The sequence below is a fragment of the Alexandromys fortis genome, unplaced genomic scaffold, assembly GCF_014885135.2.
Source record: "Alexandromys fortis isolate MF-2015 unplaced genomic scaffold, M_Fortis_MF-2015_v1.1 scaffold_174, whole genome shotgun sequence".
Taxonomy (NCBI): Eukaryota; Metazoa; Chordata; class Mammalia; order Rodentia; family Cricetidae; genus Alexandromys; species Alexandromys fortis.
The window spans coordinates 1,349,722-1,363,327 of record NW_026068063.1 but is presented as its reverse complement, the minus strand read 5'-3'; the positions used below and the strand labels follow the sequence as shown (position 1 = coordinate 1,363,327).

The window sequence follows — 13,606 nt, the reverse complement described above, 5'->3', positions numbered from 1 at the left end:
TGAGAATTCCAAGCAGATAGAGGAAGAAAAAAGGCGGAGTCAGGAAGATGCCACGTAACCGCTGGAGGAGAAAGACACCAGCCCACGTTACCGGGAAACGACAAGCCTCGTGATAAAATATAAAATAATAGGAATGCGTTAATTTAAGATGTAAGAGTTAGATCATAAGAAGCGTAAGCTATTGGCCAAACAGTATTGCAATTAATATAGTTTCTGTGTGATCATTTCGGGTCTGGACGGCTGGAAAGGAACGAGCAGTCTACATCCCTCAGTACCACAGGCTGTCTGTATCCCTGGGGGCAGGGGCTGCCCCTCTGTTGAACACAGGCTCAGTAACTAAGGACTGTAACAGTGCGTTTGTTTACCCATTTGTTTATGCAAATATCTTTGCATATGTCTAGGTCCAAGACACAGCCATTTGCGCCGCTAATCCTCTGAAAACCAGAGTTACTCAGAGGCAGTTCCAACCCGTAATTACCAACCTAACCTGTAGTTCATGGTGCTACAGACCCGAAGCCTCTTCAGACTGCTTTCCTAGAGGGAGGCTGAGAGCTTTTAAAAATCATGTTTCTTCTACTACAGATAACTAATCCTGGTCCACACCCTAATCAGGTCAGACAGTGGGAACTGGGAAAACGCAGCACAAGACGGCAAGTCATTCTCAGCCCCCGCCCCTCTCCAGACCTGATGTGAAGAAGAAACTGGCAAAAATTAAGATTTCATTAAGAGTAGCTGGGCCTGCAGCTTAGTGGTTTAGTATATGCAAGGCTCAGAGTTTAGTCCCAGCATCTGCCCACCCCAAGTCTCATGAAGAGAACATGCCAGAACCTTCTGAAGACTTCCAGAATTATATATTACATGAGACCATGATCTCAAGGTACTGGTACGCCATGATGAGCTTGGGTTCTGGTTCTTGCGTTCATACGTTGGATGAATGAAGTTCCTAGTCCTGTTAGGCCAGGAAGACAGTCCTGGGGGGGTTGTCAGTCAATCCACAAATCTCTACACAGGTACACACACTACACTCATACACACATACATACACACACACTATACAAACACACTATACACATTCACACTACACACACATACTACACACATACCTATACACACGCATACACACACACACACTACATACATACATACATACACAGAGAGAGAGAGAGCAAGGGAGAGAGAGAGGAAGGGTCGGGATGCAGTTCATTGGACGCGTGCTTGTCCGGCAAGCACAAAGCTCTGAGTTCGAGCCCCACACCTTACAAACTAGTGTGGTGGGCACGCCTATAATCCTAGCACTCAAGTGGTAGAGGCAGGTGGATCTGGAGTTCAAGATCATGGTGGAGAACTTGGCGAGTTTGAGGCCAGCCTGGGATATGTGAGACCTTGCCCCAAAAGGTGAAAAGAGAATATTAAAAAGAAGAGAAGAGGAGCTGGGGAGATGGCTCAGCGGTTAAGAGCGCTGACTGCTTTCCAGAGGTCCTGAGTTCAATTCCCAGCAACTGCATGGTGGCTCACAGCCATCAATAGTGAGATCTGGTGTCATCTTCTGACATAAAGTCATACTTGCAGATAGAGCATTCATATACATAAAATAAGTAAATAAATAAATCTCCCTAAAAAGAAGAAATGACTAAATAGGAAGTAGGATTATTATGCCTGGGTGGTAGATAAGTGCAGCCATTGAATAAAGTAATGTGTGCTTTTTAAAAAAGAGTTATTTTTAATTTATTTGTATGTTAGTGCTTGCATATATGCATGTGTGTGTGTGTGTATTCATGTGTCTGTAGGAACCCAAGGAAGCCAGAAGAGGACATCAGATCCTCTGGAACTGGAGCTCTGGCTGCTTTGAGCTGCCATGTGGGTTCTGGGACCCAAACCCAGGTCTTCCGCAAGAGCAGCCAGTGACCCTAACCATCTCTCCAGCCCTGATGACAGCATTATAAGCAGGGCTGCTGCCAGATAGCAAAGGGCTTTCCTAAAGAGTCTTCCTAGTGCATGCACAGTGTGGCCTTCAGCCAGCACAGTCTGGGCTGTGGACGTGGGTCCAGGCCAGCTCGCTTCCTCACACCAACGCCTGGCCTCCTTTGAAATGCTGGTCACAGTCTCCACTTGGAAGCACTCATCAGAGTGAGGTCCCGTGCCCACCCGCCCCTTGCTTCTGTTTCTTCTAAGAACTGAGGAGGCTTGGGAAAGAGCAGCTTTCTACTTTGGGATAGATTTTACTTTTAAGGTCTCTGGATTCCTTAAAGGGACCGTTTGCACTCAGGGTGTATGTAGAACACTTGCAGGCAGCTCCTCCTTCCTGCTGGCCCTGCCTCCCACCCCTGACCTCTGTCCTTGCAAACCCCTGAGCTGCTTCTTGGGAACCAGCCAAGGAAACCCGAGTTCCCAGGATCACAGCATTAAAAACCCAGTGGCCCGGAGCAGGACTGCCCAAAGCTCTTACTGCAGAGACAAACATACGCTGTTTGATTCAGACTACACTCACATACAGACTGCCCATAAGCCCAAGAGATGCTCGGCAGGCAAAGGGATGTGTGGTGAAGCCAAGCCTCATGACTCGCGTTTGATAAGACCCGCTTGGCAGGAGAAGAGAACCAACTCCTGCCAGCTGTCCTCTGATCTCGTCAGCCATACCTTGACACAACGCACCCTAGCTCACACCCACACCCACACATACACACACAAAATAAGTAAATAAATGCGATTTTAAAAATACACTGGGTGTGGTGGCACACACCTTTAATCCTAGGATTCGGGAGGCAGAGGCAGGAGGATCTCTGGGAGCTGAGTTCCAGGACAGCCAGGGCTACATGGTGAGAACTTGTCTCAAAATACCAAAATAATAATAATTTAAAATTTTTAATAAAAGTACTTTCCATGGGCCAGTGAATGACTCAGAAGGTAAAGGTGCTTGCCACCAAGTCCAGTGACCTGAGTTTGATTCTTGGGCCCCACATGGCAGGAGAGAGCCAACTCCTGCAAGTCATCCCTTGACCTCTGTGTACTAACCATGGTACCTACACACTGCCTCAACACCTCTCAGACAGACGCAAAACAAAATGTTTTTAAAATTATGCATATAGATTTCTAGCCTTTCTTCTCTTTCACGGTTTAAAAAGACAAGGCAAGAACATTTAGCCAACCGTCAAACCCACTGATAAGATAATACATAAACCTGTGGCAAATGCCTACCAGAACCAGAGTAGTGAAGGCAGGAGGATCAGGAGATCAAGATCATCTTTATCTATATAGCTAGTGGAGACCAGCCTGGAATACAAAGCCCTCGTCTCAATAAACCAAACCCGACCCGAACAAATAAAAGAAGTTGCTTATAGCCTGTAAACATTAGCCTGGAAGACCCCCATTATCCATCAAGGACTCCATCACCAGTACCATATCCATCCAGGACTCCACCATCAGTACCATGTCCATCCAGGTCTCCATCACCAGTACCATGTCCATCCAGGACTCCACCATCAGTACCATATCCATCCAGGACTTCACCATCAGTACCATGTCCATCCAGGACTCCATCATCAGTACCATATCCATCCAGGACTCCACCATCAGTACCATGTCCATCCAGGACTCCATCATCAGTACCATGTCCATCCAGGTCTCCACCATCAGTACCATGTCCATCCAGGACTCCATCATCAGTACCATGTCCATCCAAGTCTCCACCATCAGTACCATGTCCATCCAGGACCCCATCATCAGTACCATGTCCATTCAGGACTTCATCAGTCCCAGAAGTCTACCCCCCAAGAGGCCCCCTCCCTGCATCACTTGCCTAGGAAGCAAATTCTCTGCACATTTTATTTTGCCTTTGATTCTCATTTTAAAAAATATTTTAAAATATTTAAGATAAGTATGGGGGGAGTAAGAGAGAGAGTTGTGTGCCTCTCTGTGTGTGTGTGCACAGCAGTGCACATGTGCAAAGGTCAGGAAAGGGGCTCCATGTGTCATTCTCAGCACTCCCTGCCCATTCCTTGGTGGCAGTGGTTCTCAACCTACGGGTCGCAAACGACCTTTCACAGGGGTCACATATCAGATATCCTGCCCATCAGATAATTTACATTAAAATTCATAACAGCAGCAAAATTTACAGTTATGAAGTAGCAATGAAAATACTTGTATGGTTGGGGGTCCCCACAACATGAGGAACTGTATTAGAGGGTTGCAGCATTAGGAAGGTTAAGAACCATGGCTTTGAGGCAAGGTCTCTCCTTGAAACTTGGGCTCTCGTTTCCTCAGCTGGACTGGAAGCCAGTATACCCCAGAGATGGTCCAGTCTCCATCCTCGACAAAGCTGGGGTTACAGGCAATGAAGAGATACGCAGTCTGTTGCAAGCTAGGGTCTGAACTCCTGACTGTAGAACAAGTGCTTTTAGCCACGGAGACACCACTCTAGCCTCCACCTTCTCTACCTCTTCCTGGGAAGAAGGGCTGAAATGAACAAGCCCAAATTAGATGTTCCTTGGGACTTACTTCTGACATCCCACAACAATGCCTGGTCTGGGGAAGCCATGGGATCAGGGATGGCATCACCGGTTGACTTACGATGAATCCGACCGAAATCGGGCTCTTCCTCTGTGTTACCTTGGGCTCCCACCAGTGCCTCCTCTTTCTAAGAACCTCATGAGACGCGAGCATCATAGTCCTCTAACACTCATAGAGATGGAGAAGCATGGACTCCGAAGCCCCGCGCACCTCGCATTGTGTTAGATTTGGGTCAAGGCAGTGTCCTGACTGAACTGACCCTACAGTCCAGACTCCTGAATTCCTGATGGCCTTCAGGTAGAAGCACATGAGTCTAGCACGCCAGAACCTGTAGGGGAAAACTAGTCCCTTAGGAGCACCACACTTCAGAAAACAAAACCGAGGTAACATGGTAGAGCAAAATCACGCATTCCTACAGCCAGTGCGGCTGGGTCCATGACACTGCCCTTCCTGTCTTTACGAGGGATAGGTGTGTGCTTGCCGTGCGGAGAAGCAGCATTTTCCTTAGTGTGCGGTTTCAGAGACTGCGTGGCTCAGTGGGTAAGGCAATCTCAGACACCAACATCTCCCTCCCACAGACAGGCTCTGACAATGTCAGCCCCACTCCCATGTCTTTCAGGCCCCCTACCCTTAACTCCTTCTCAACACACCGCTGTGGAGCGTGTGCGGCATAGCGAGAAGGGGGCTTCTGGAAGGGGGGATCACCCTGCGTGGGCTTTCAGCTTCAACTCTCTGCTCCTAAGAATCACCCACGGGGTCTGAGGATGTGTGGGGCTCAGTTGGTAAAGTGCTCACCACCCAGCACGCTCGAGGCCCTGCGGTCCAGCCCCAGCACCACGTCCCAGCAAGGCGTTGAATGTCCTTACATTCGGGAGGTGAGGCAGGAGGAGCAGAAATCGTCCTCAGCTATATACGGAGTACAAAGCCAGCTTGGGCTGCATGAGACCCGGTCCCTCAAACTAACAAACAAACAAACAAACAAGCAGAAGGACCCTCAAAAACATCCAAGACAGGCCGATGGGATGGCTCAGCAAGGAAAGGTGTTTGTTGCCAAGCCCCAGGACCTGAGCTCCTATCCCCAGAACCCAAGGTAGAATTAAACAACTGACTCCCCAAAGTTGGCCTCTGACCTCTACGCACAGGCTTCGGCACGCACATACCTGCACATCCACACTAATAGTAAATAAGATGAAATCAAAAGAAATCGTCTTAGACAGAGTTGGGAAAGACAATCTCAGGTCCTGGGCTCTGATCTCAGGCTTGTCTTTCCCTTTCCTTGAGCCTCAGTTTTCCCATTTGCGAGATCAGCAGGTTAGACTTCTGAAGCTGAGGCCCCTGCTGGTTCCAACATTCTAGGTCCAAAAGTGCCCAGCATGCAAATGGGAGGGCGGCTGAGCCTGTAAATCTAGGCCAAGGGAGACGGGAGCTGGGAGCCCAGTAAACAGCTGACTGGCAGCAGGCTGTGCACCAGGGCTAAACAGCCGTTCTGAGCTAGGACTGGGGCTTGAGAGAGGGCAGTGAGGAGTCAGCCCAAGGTGTGGTGGCTGGAACAGCTTAGCATAGACCCACCTGTCAGATCTCTGGCCCCAGTCTTGGGCCATCTGGAAGTGGTCAAGGCAGCCTGGCCTGTGGCGGGGGAAGGAAAACCAAACAAGAACTCCCAGGAGAGGAGGCCCGGCGCCAAGCCCTGGAAAAAAAAAAAAAAGACATTGCCTAGGCCAGGCTAGGCTAGGCTGCGCCACCTGTCCAGGCTGGGGGAAAAGCAGGACTCAGTGGAACGTCCAGAAAGATCTAGACGCTAAGAAATTATCCAACCTGACCCCTACGTGGCCAGGCCCCTTGGGGATCACACGAAGGATCCCAGAAGGGGGTCTGGGCTTCTGTGTGCCTCTAACTGCTGGCTCTTCTGAATCACATGGGCATACGAAAGTGGTGGGTGGACAGCTGGACGCTCCCCCCTCTACCTGCTCCATTGAAGGATCCCCCTATAACCTTGAGGCAATGAGAGAATTCGGACACGGAAGGTGTTCTTGAGGCTGCTCAGTGCGGGATTGTGCTCCCCTGTGCGCCAGAGCGCTCATCGTAAAAGTGAAAGGAAACAGCAGCCAGACGCAGATTCCACACACCCCACTGGAAGATGCTGGAACTTTCCCGGCATCTCCGACTCCCTAGGATCCTGCCCTAGACTCTCCACAAGAGGAGCTTAGAGCCCAAGCCCTTCCACTCTAGCCCAAGAGGCTGGAAAGGGTTCCCTGCCAGCCTCAGAACAAAAGTGCAGAAACGCGAAGGTGTAAATCTGATGCCTCCCCGTCCTCCCCACCCCCACACTGCCAGGGGCAGCGGCTCATACAGAATGTGAGCAGGAGCCACCTCTTCTGTCCCCAGTGTAGATGGAGAAAAGCCTGAGCCTGTGACATCTGGAACCCAAGCAACAGTTGGAGAGTGCAGGGCCCTGCCAACATCCTGGGAACTCATGGGCTCCCTCGGGCTCCCTCATAGGAAAGACCATTTGGGCCTCCCACGGAGTCCAGGAATCTTGTCCTTGATCATTAGTCATGTGTGAAGGTCACAAGTTAATCCTTGCCTCCAGTAAGGTCTTCTATCCAGTGTCCCTCAGTGTCCCGGCTGTCCAGCCCATAGCTGGTTTTCCTGCCCCTGTCTTTTTTGAATTAAGTTTGAGTGGCTGCTGCTGTGTCTTGTTCAGTGCTAGGGGTGGAACCCGGGGCCTCGTGCGATGAGCAAGCACTCCACCACTGAGACCAGCCCGCCACCCTCACAAGAATTATCTTAACCTCATGATCAAATGACTCCCTTGCCTTAAGACCTGGAATGAAATGTGTCTACACCGTCCACCTTAGGCAGCTCCTGGCCGATGGAAAATGCTCCGTCTACCTCTGCCCATCTCTGTGGGATGCTCCAAGACAACCCTTGCCTGCCCAGTCTGTCTCATCATGGACCCCCCCCCCCACCTTCCCACGAACCCACCCTCACTCCCTGAATGGTGCTCCACCCAGTACATCTCCATATTGTTGCTGCTACCATCTGAGCAGCTCTGACACCTTCTTCTCCTGTCCCCCAAGGGATGCCAGTGTCCCGATCACTACACCAGTTCTTTGCTCTTTTTTTTTCCCTCCTAATATAACAAACTACAGAGTATGCGCCACCATTACCTCATCCCAGTCTAGGGGCCCAGCGCTCCCATCTCAGAGGAGGAGATTGGCCATCCTCGATCGCGCAGCCAACAGAAGTACAGCCAGGCTGCAGCATCAGAAGCCCTCCAGGGCCCTTGCCATATCTACCCCTAATTTCCTGGATTTCCTGATTGGGCAGGCCTAGCCTTGGGTGACACCCAACGACCATCAGATTTACCACCGGTCTCTCTTGTTCTCCTGTCATCTCTTTCGGTCTGGGTCTGCAGAACTTTTGATCAGTTCTGAGAGAGAGATTTGTGGCAGGTCTCAGTGGGGAAGCTGTTTGACCCTTCTATTAGAGCAACCTTCACATTAGCCTTCAAAACAAAAACCAGAGGAGACCCTGGAGGAGACAGATGGGGACTCCCTGCACCCGCAAACTTGCATGGTCTCACCTACTTTGGCCCTGCCTCTTCGCTCTGCCTCCTAAATTCCTAGATTGGCCAAGGACCTGGCTCAGAGCCACACGCATCATCAGAGGCGCAAACCTCCACTTTGCAGGGTCCCCCATAACAGCATCCAGGACATATCTCCTGTTCCTGCCCTATGGCTGAGAACAATTATCTCTTAAAGGGGCCAACGTGGTAATCAGACATGGTGTTTCCTTCTCAAATGCACCCCCAATGCTCACATCAAGTTCGAGCAAAGTTACTCTCTCGTAGGTATCGTATCTCCCTTGAGCCCTAACTTATCTACAGAGTTCTTGGTCTGCTGGACAGGAATGCCTAGCCTCAACCCAGGGCTCTGTCATTCCTATTTTACTGGTAAAGAAACCAAGGATCCTGGAGACTCTCCACCCCTCGATTACTTCTACAAGCACGAATCTTAATCCGGTAACAGACAGAAACAAGAGTAGATGGTGTCCACCACCACCAACAAGAATAGGGGCTCGCGAGACCAGCGAGGTGCCCTATCTCTCAAAAGCGCCCGAGCCTAGGTGCATCTGTCCAGGCCCAGGCAGATGGCACCTGTCCCAGCCAACAGCCCCCCCCCCCAGGCCCAAGCCGGAGCGATGCGGGAGGCGGGAGTACCCCACAGTGGCCGGGTGCGGCTGCAAAGAGTGCGGGATTCCGAGTCCCCTGGGGGACAGGTTCTGCGTGATACGCCGGGAAGCACGGAAACCCGACTGGGGCCCCACAGTTCATCCCCGGCGCAAGGGCGCAGACTCACCCGGGAGGCAGCGGGTCGCACTGGGTCTCTGCCCGGCCGCCTGGGGCTGGGGGTTCCGCGACAGCCCCCCACCCCAGGCAATCATAGGCCTAGGAGCCGGAACTGGGGAGCGCAGCCCGGCTACTGCGGTGGGGATTAGCCAGCACGGGCCAAAGCGCGGAGAGCTCGAGGGAGGGACCGAGGGCGCCCGCAGGAGGCGCCGCCCACCTGCCCACCCTGCGCCCTGCGCCACCGGGCGGGGGACCAGGACCCCGGGGCGGAGCAGGCTGGAGGGCCTGGCACTGCACAGCGCAGTGCAGGGTCCCTGACTTCGTACTCTGCGGCAGGGGGATGGCTGTTTAAGGGGACACTTGCGGGGTAATGGGACCTGGGAGTCCCTGCTCGGCGACCTCACCTGGCGGTAAACTCACCTTCCTGTGCGCGCGCGGACGGCCGCCTTTTCTCCACCAGCAGCTCCGGGTCGCCCAGCCCAGTGTCGGGCGGAGGAGGGAAGGAGGAAGGAAGCGAGGTTTTCCCAGCCTCTCAGCTCACTCCCTCGGCCAGCTTCCCACTCTCGGGTCTCCCGGACGCTTTCAGGGTCGCCACTTTGAGCCCCAGGTCGGGTAGAGTGTGCGGCCCGGGAGTGTCCCCCAAAAGGGCGCGTTACCAGTTTGGCAGAAAACTTTCCAGCGAATCACAGGCAGACTTCTCTCTCAGCCTGGAGCGGGGGAGGGCCCTACGAACTGAGAGCCGTCTCACCTGCCTGGAAGTTTGCCTGGAAACGCCGCGACTCCAGGCACGGATCTACGTTCCTTGCCAACTCAGAATTCCGACAAGAGTCAGGCCAGGGTCTGCTTCGTGGGTGCGCGCCCAACCCTTTGAAGTTCAAGGCCTGAGAAGTCCTTGGGCCGCCCGGTGTCAGAGAAGCTGTTTGAAGACAAAAGGCGCCTCCTACTGGGGATGACCTCTTTCTGGACAAGCTGCACAGCTTCGTTGCAGCCAAGCTCCCTTGGGATTCCTGGATACTCCCAGTCTGCAAATTCACAGGGCTGTATTCTGCCGGAGTCCAATCACACACTGTAGGCTGTTACTTCTAACTTGCAGTAACAGCTAGCAAAAGATTAATTTGAGGATGATCTGTGAATTGGGAGGTGCAAAAGGCGTTTTTGGAAATAGAGGCTTGGAGCGCAAAAGTAGCTGCTGTATCCTTACCCTGAACCCAGCCTGGGTTCCCATCCGCTCCCCTGACCATTCTCCCTCAATCCTCCACAAACCTGCAGATAGTTATTGGTTACACCCAACGCCCAGGCCTCTAGGCTGCAGTTCATCCTGACAGACTGGAGGCAGGTCATTCAGACGGTCCCTAAGGTGGAAACAAGGAATACTGGTACTTTTCCACGCCTGGGATCCAGGCCCAGCCCCGCCCGACTCCGCATCTCATCCAGCTGGGCGGGTCCATCTATCTCGTCTCTCTCGGAAAACCAACCTCAAGGGTGGAGAGGCCAAAAACTTCACAGTCAAAGCTGGGCTATGAGTAAAGCCGAGAGAGTGGCAGACAAAGTGTGCACCGCTCATTGCCTCCCCTGTTCAACTCAACTCTCCGCCCCCGTGTGGTTCTTTCCCCTGTATCTTCCCACACAGGAGCGGCCAGCCAATTCACCCCACTACGTGTTAGCTCACCAGGGTCTGAGACGTGTCCTTAGGACAAAAGATTTAAAGCTATGAATCTCAAACGGTGACTTTCTATTACCTGTTGTGCTGTGTACCAGGCTTTTCCTTTTGGGACACTAACAATGCCCAAATCACATCACAGAGACTTATTATTAGTTTTGAATGCTCAGCCTAGCTTGGGCTGGTTTCTGGCTAGCGCTTTTCACTTCGATTAACCGGTTCCTCTTTATCTACCTTTTGCCTGGGGGCTTTTTTTTTTAACATTCTTTCTGTATATCTTACTTTTACTCTTTCTCTACCTGTCTGGCACCTGTCTGACTTCTTGCCTCAGGTGTCTTCTTTCTCTCTTTCTTCTCCCCTTCCTCTCCTTCTCTAGCCTAGATTTCACCTCCTATTTATTCTCTCTGCCTGCTACCCTCGCCTATCCTTTCTTTCCCTAGCTATTGGCCGTTCAGCTCTTTATTAGACCAATCAGGTGCTTTAGGCAGGCAAGATAAAGCAAGCGCAATGCATCTTCACACAATGAAAAAATACAGTATGGACAAAAGTTACGCTCCTTTACACGGTTAAAGGGATATTCTGCAGCATAAACAAATGTAACATCTTTGCCTAGTCAAAACAATACTCAACAGTGCTGTCTAGTTTTATGTCGACTTGACACAGGCTGTAATCACCTTTGGGAAGAGACCCACAAGTATGAAAGTGCCTCCATAAGCGTAGGCAGGCCTGTAGGGCATTTTCTTAAATTAGTGATCAACAGGGGAAGGCGCAGTCCACTGTGGGTGGAGACACCCCTGGGCTAGTGGTCCTGAGTGCTTCAGAGAGCAGGTGGAGAAAGCCATGAGAGACAAGCCAGTAAGCAGTACCCCTCCTCGCCTCTGCATCAGCTCCTGCCTCCAGGTTCCTGCCCTGTCTGAGTTCCTGTCCCGACTTCCTTCGTGATTAATAGTGATCTAGGCGCATAAGCCAAATACCACTCACAACTTGCTATTGGTCATAGTGTTTCATCACAGAAATAGTAACCCAGACTAAGAACATCTGTTATCACAGGAGAGCAGGGCCCGGGTTGGAGGGCGGTTACCTACTCAACCCTGTGCTGCACACATCTGACCTTCATATAGAACTACAAGGAAGACCCTTGCTCTGACTTCTTAGGGGAGGCCACTGAAAACGAGGTAAGTTACACACTTGGATCTGCCAGCACCGAGAGAGTTGGGATTTGAACTAAGGGTCTTTATAGGACCCTGGTTCTGAACAGCTGTGTCAGGAGTCTCCAGGTCTGGCAGAATAATAACCCCCCGAAAGAAGTTCACACCTCAGTCTCCATAATCTGGTACCTTAGATGGCAAAGGAGACTGCGGGTGTGATCAAGCTAGGAGTCTGATGATTAGGATTCATCCAAAACGGTCACAAAGGCTTTCATTAGTGGCCAAGTCACATCAGAGATACGGCAGCAGACGTCAGCATCAGATACACCTTCGAAGAGGGGCCGTTAGCCAAGGGATGCTGGCATCCTGCAAGAGCCGAGAAAGGTAAGAGTACATCTTGTGGTAGAAACCTCAGGAGGGTCTTCACACTTGATGCACTGAATTCAGCCTGGGAGAGGCTGGTACCCAAACTCCAGAACTGTGAGATTAAGTAACCTTGCTGCTCTAAGTCATGCATCAGTTCCTGGCAATTTGTTACAGCAGCCTCAGGGAATGGGTACATCCAGCACTCTCAGCTGTACAGGCCGATGCTGACTTCCCCAGCCCTTCTGCTGACTGTCCGCTGTAAAGCTCTTCTCTCCAGAGGCACCGGGATAAATCCTGAATCATGGATTTAGAAAGAGGATAGGATTTCATCAGAGCTGTCTTTTATTTTATTTTATTAATTAATTTATTTATATTGGCTTCTCTGCATTTGTGAGCTGTGTGACCTTGGGAAACCGTCTTGCCCTCTCTGGGTCTCAGTTTTCTTCTTTAAATGTAATGACGGTGATGCTGGCTGGGCACAGGGGGGGACATATGCCTATGACCCCAGAACTTGAGATGCGGAGGCAGGAGGACTATATATCTGAGGCCACCTTGGGCTGTCTTCTTTTGTTTCCAGTGAGGATTGAAGCTTGGGCCTCATGCATGAAAGCTGACTATTTTACCATGAAACTTCATCTCCAGCCCTAGCCTTACTAACTTAATGAGCTTCTCTCCAAAACCAATAAACTAATTAAGTTAATTAAGTAATTCTTAACCTCAGGGCTGAAGACGTAGCTCAGTGGATAGAGTGTTTGCCCTACCTGTGTTCCCCAGCAGGCCACAAACCAGGGGAGTGGCACACCTCTGTAATCCCAACTTTAAGGAGGCAGAGGCTGTAGGATCAAAAGTGCACGGTCATCCTAGGGCCCATAGCTAAATTTGAGGCCAGCCTGGGCTACATTGTATCCTGTCTTTCGGTGATGACGATGATGAATGCATAGTGTCCGTGTGTGGCCCTGGGTCCTGTCTTCAGCACATAAAGCACAAAATCAGAATAAAAATAGTGATGCTAAAAATATCCACCTTGCAGGATCGATATGAGGATCGGATGCAGCAGCATGTACCGGAGCTCTGAGTGAGTCCCTGTGACTTCTAGGCTGCAGCTGTTGGGGACACTGGCTTGCCTGCTCCTGAACACAAGGCTCTTCAGGGTACACCTGTCTAGCGGGCCTCGTCCTGAACTCTGGCTGAGTGGGCAGTGATACTGAAGAATGAGACTCTATCTGGGCTTGGTGGTGCATGCCTGTAGCACTGGCATTTGGGAGCAGAGGCGGGAGGATCAGAAGTTCAAGGTCACTCTTCATACAGAACAGAATTGAGGATAGTTCTCTCTCTCTCTCTCTCTCTCTCTCTCTCTCTCTCTCTCTCTCTCACACACACACACACACACACACACACACACACACACACACGCAGAGAGAGAGAGAATCCAACCAACCAAAAAAACAAAACCACTAATTTTTTTTTTTGTAAAGAACCATATATCACCCAGCACTCAGGAGGCAGAGGTAGGCAGATCTCTGTGAGTTCGAGGCCAGCCTGGTCTATAAGAGCTAGTTCCAGGACAGGCTCCAA

At 51.2% G+C, this 13,606-nt stretch overlaps 1 protein-coding gene across 4 annotated transcripts in view; it reads right to left on the bottom strand.

The window, feature by feature from the left end:
• The window catches only part of Tmem51 (transmembrane protein 51), a 48,309-nt gene extending 38,599 nt beyond the window's left edge, over nt 1-9,710 (bottom strand). Inside the window, exons 1-2 of one of the 4 annotated variants that reach the window (XM_050120333.1) lie at nt 9,278-9,710; nt 6,076-6,193 (exon numbers count right to left, since the gene is read on the bottom strand). The gene's annotated coding sequence lies outside the window, so the exon portion shown is untranslated. Of the gene's footprint in view, nt 1-6,075; nt 6,194-8,867; nt 9,042-9,277 lie in introns of those variants that run through there. The other 3 variants (XM_050120334.1, XM_050120331.1, XM_050120332.1) reach the window with 3 other exon arrangements.
• Nucleotides 9,711-13,606: the final 3,896 nt, after the last annotated feature.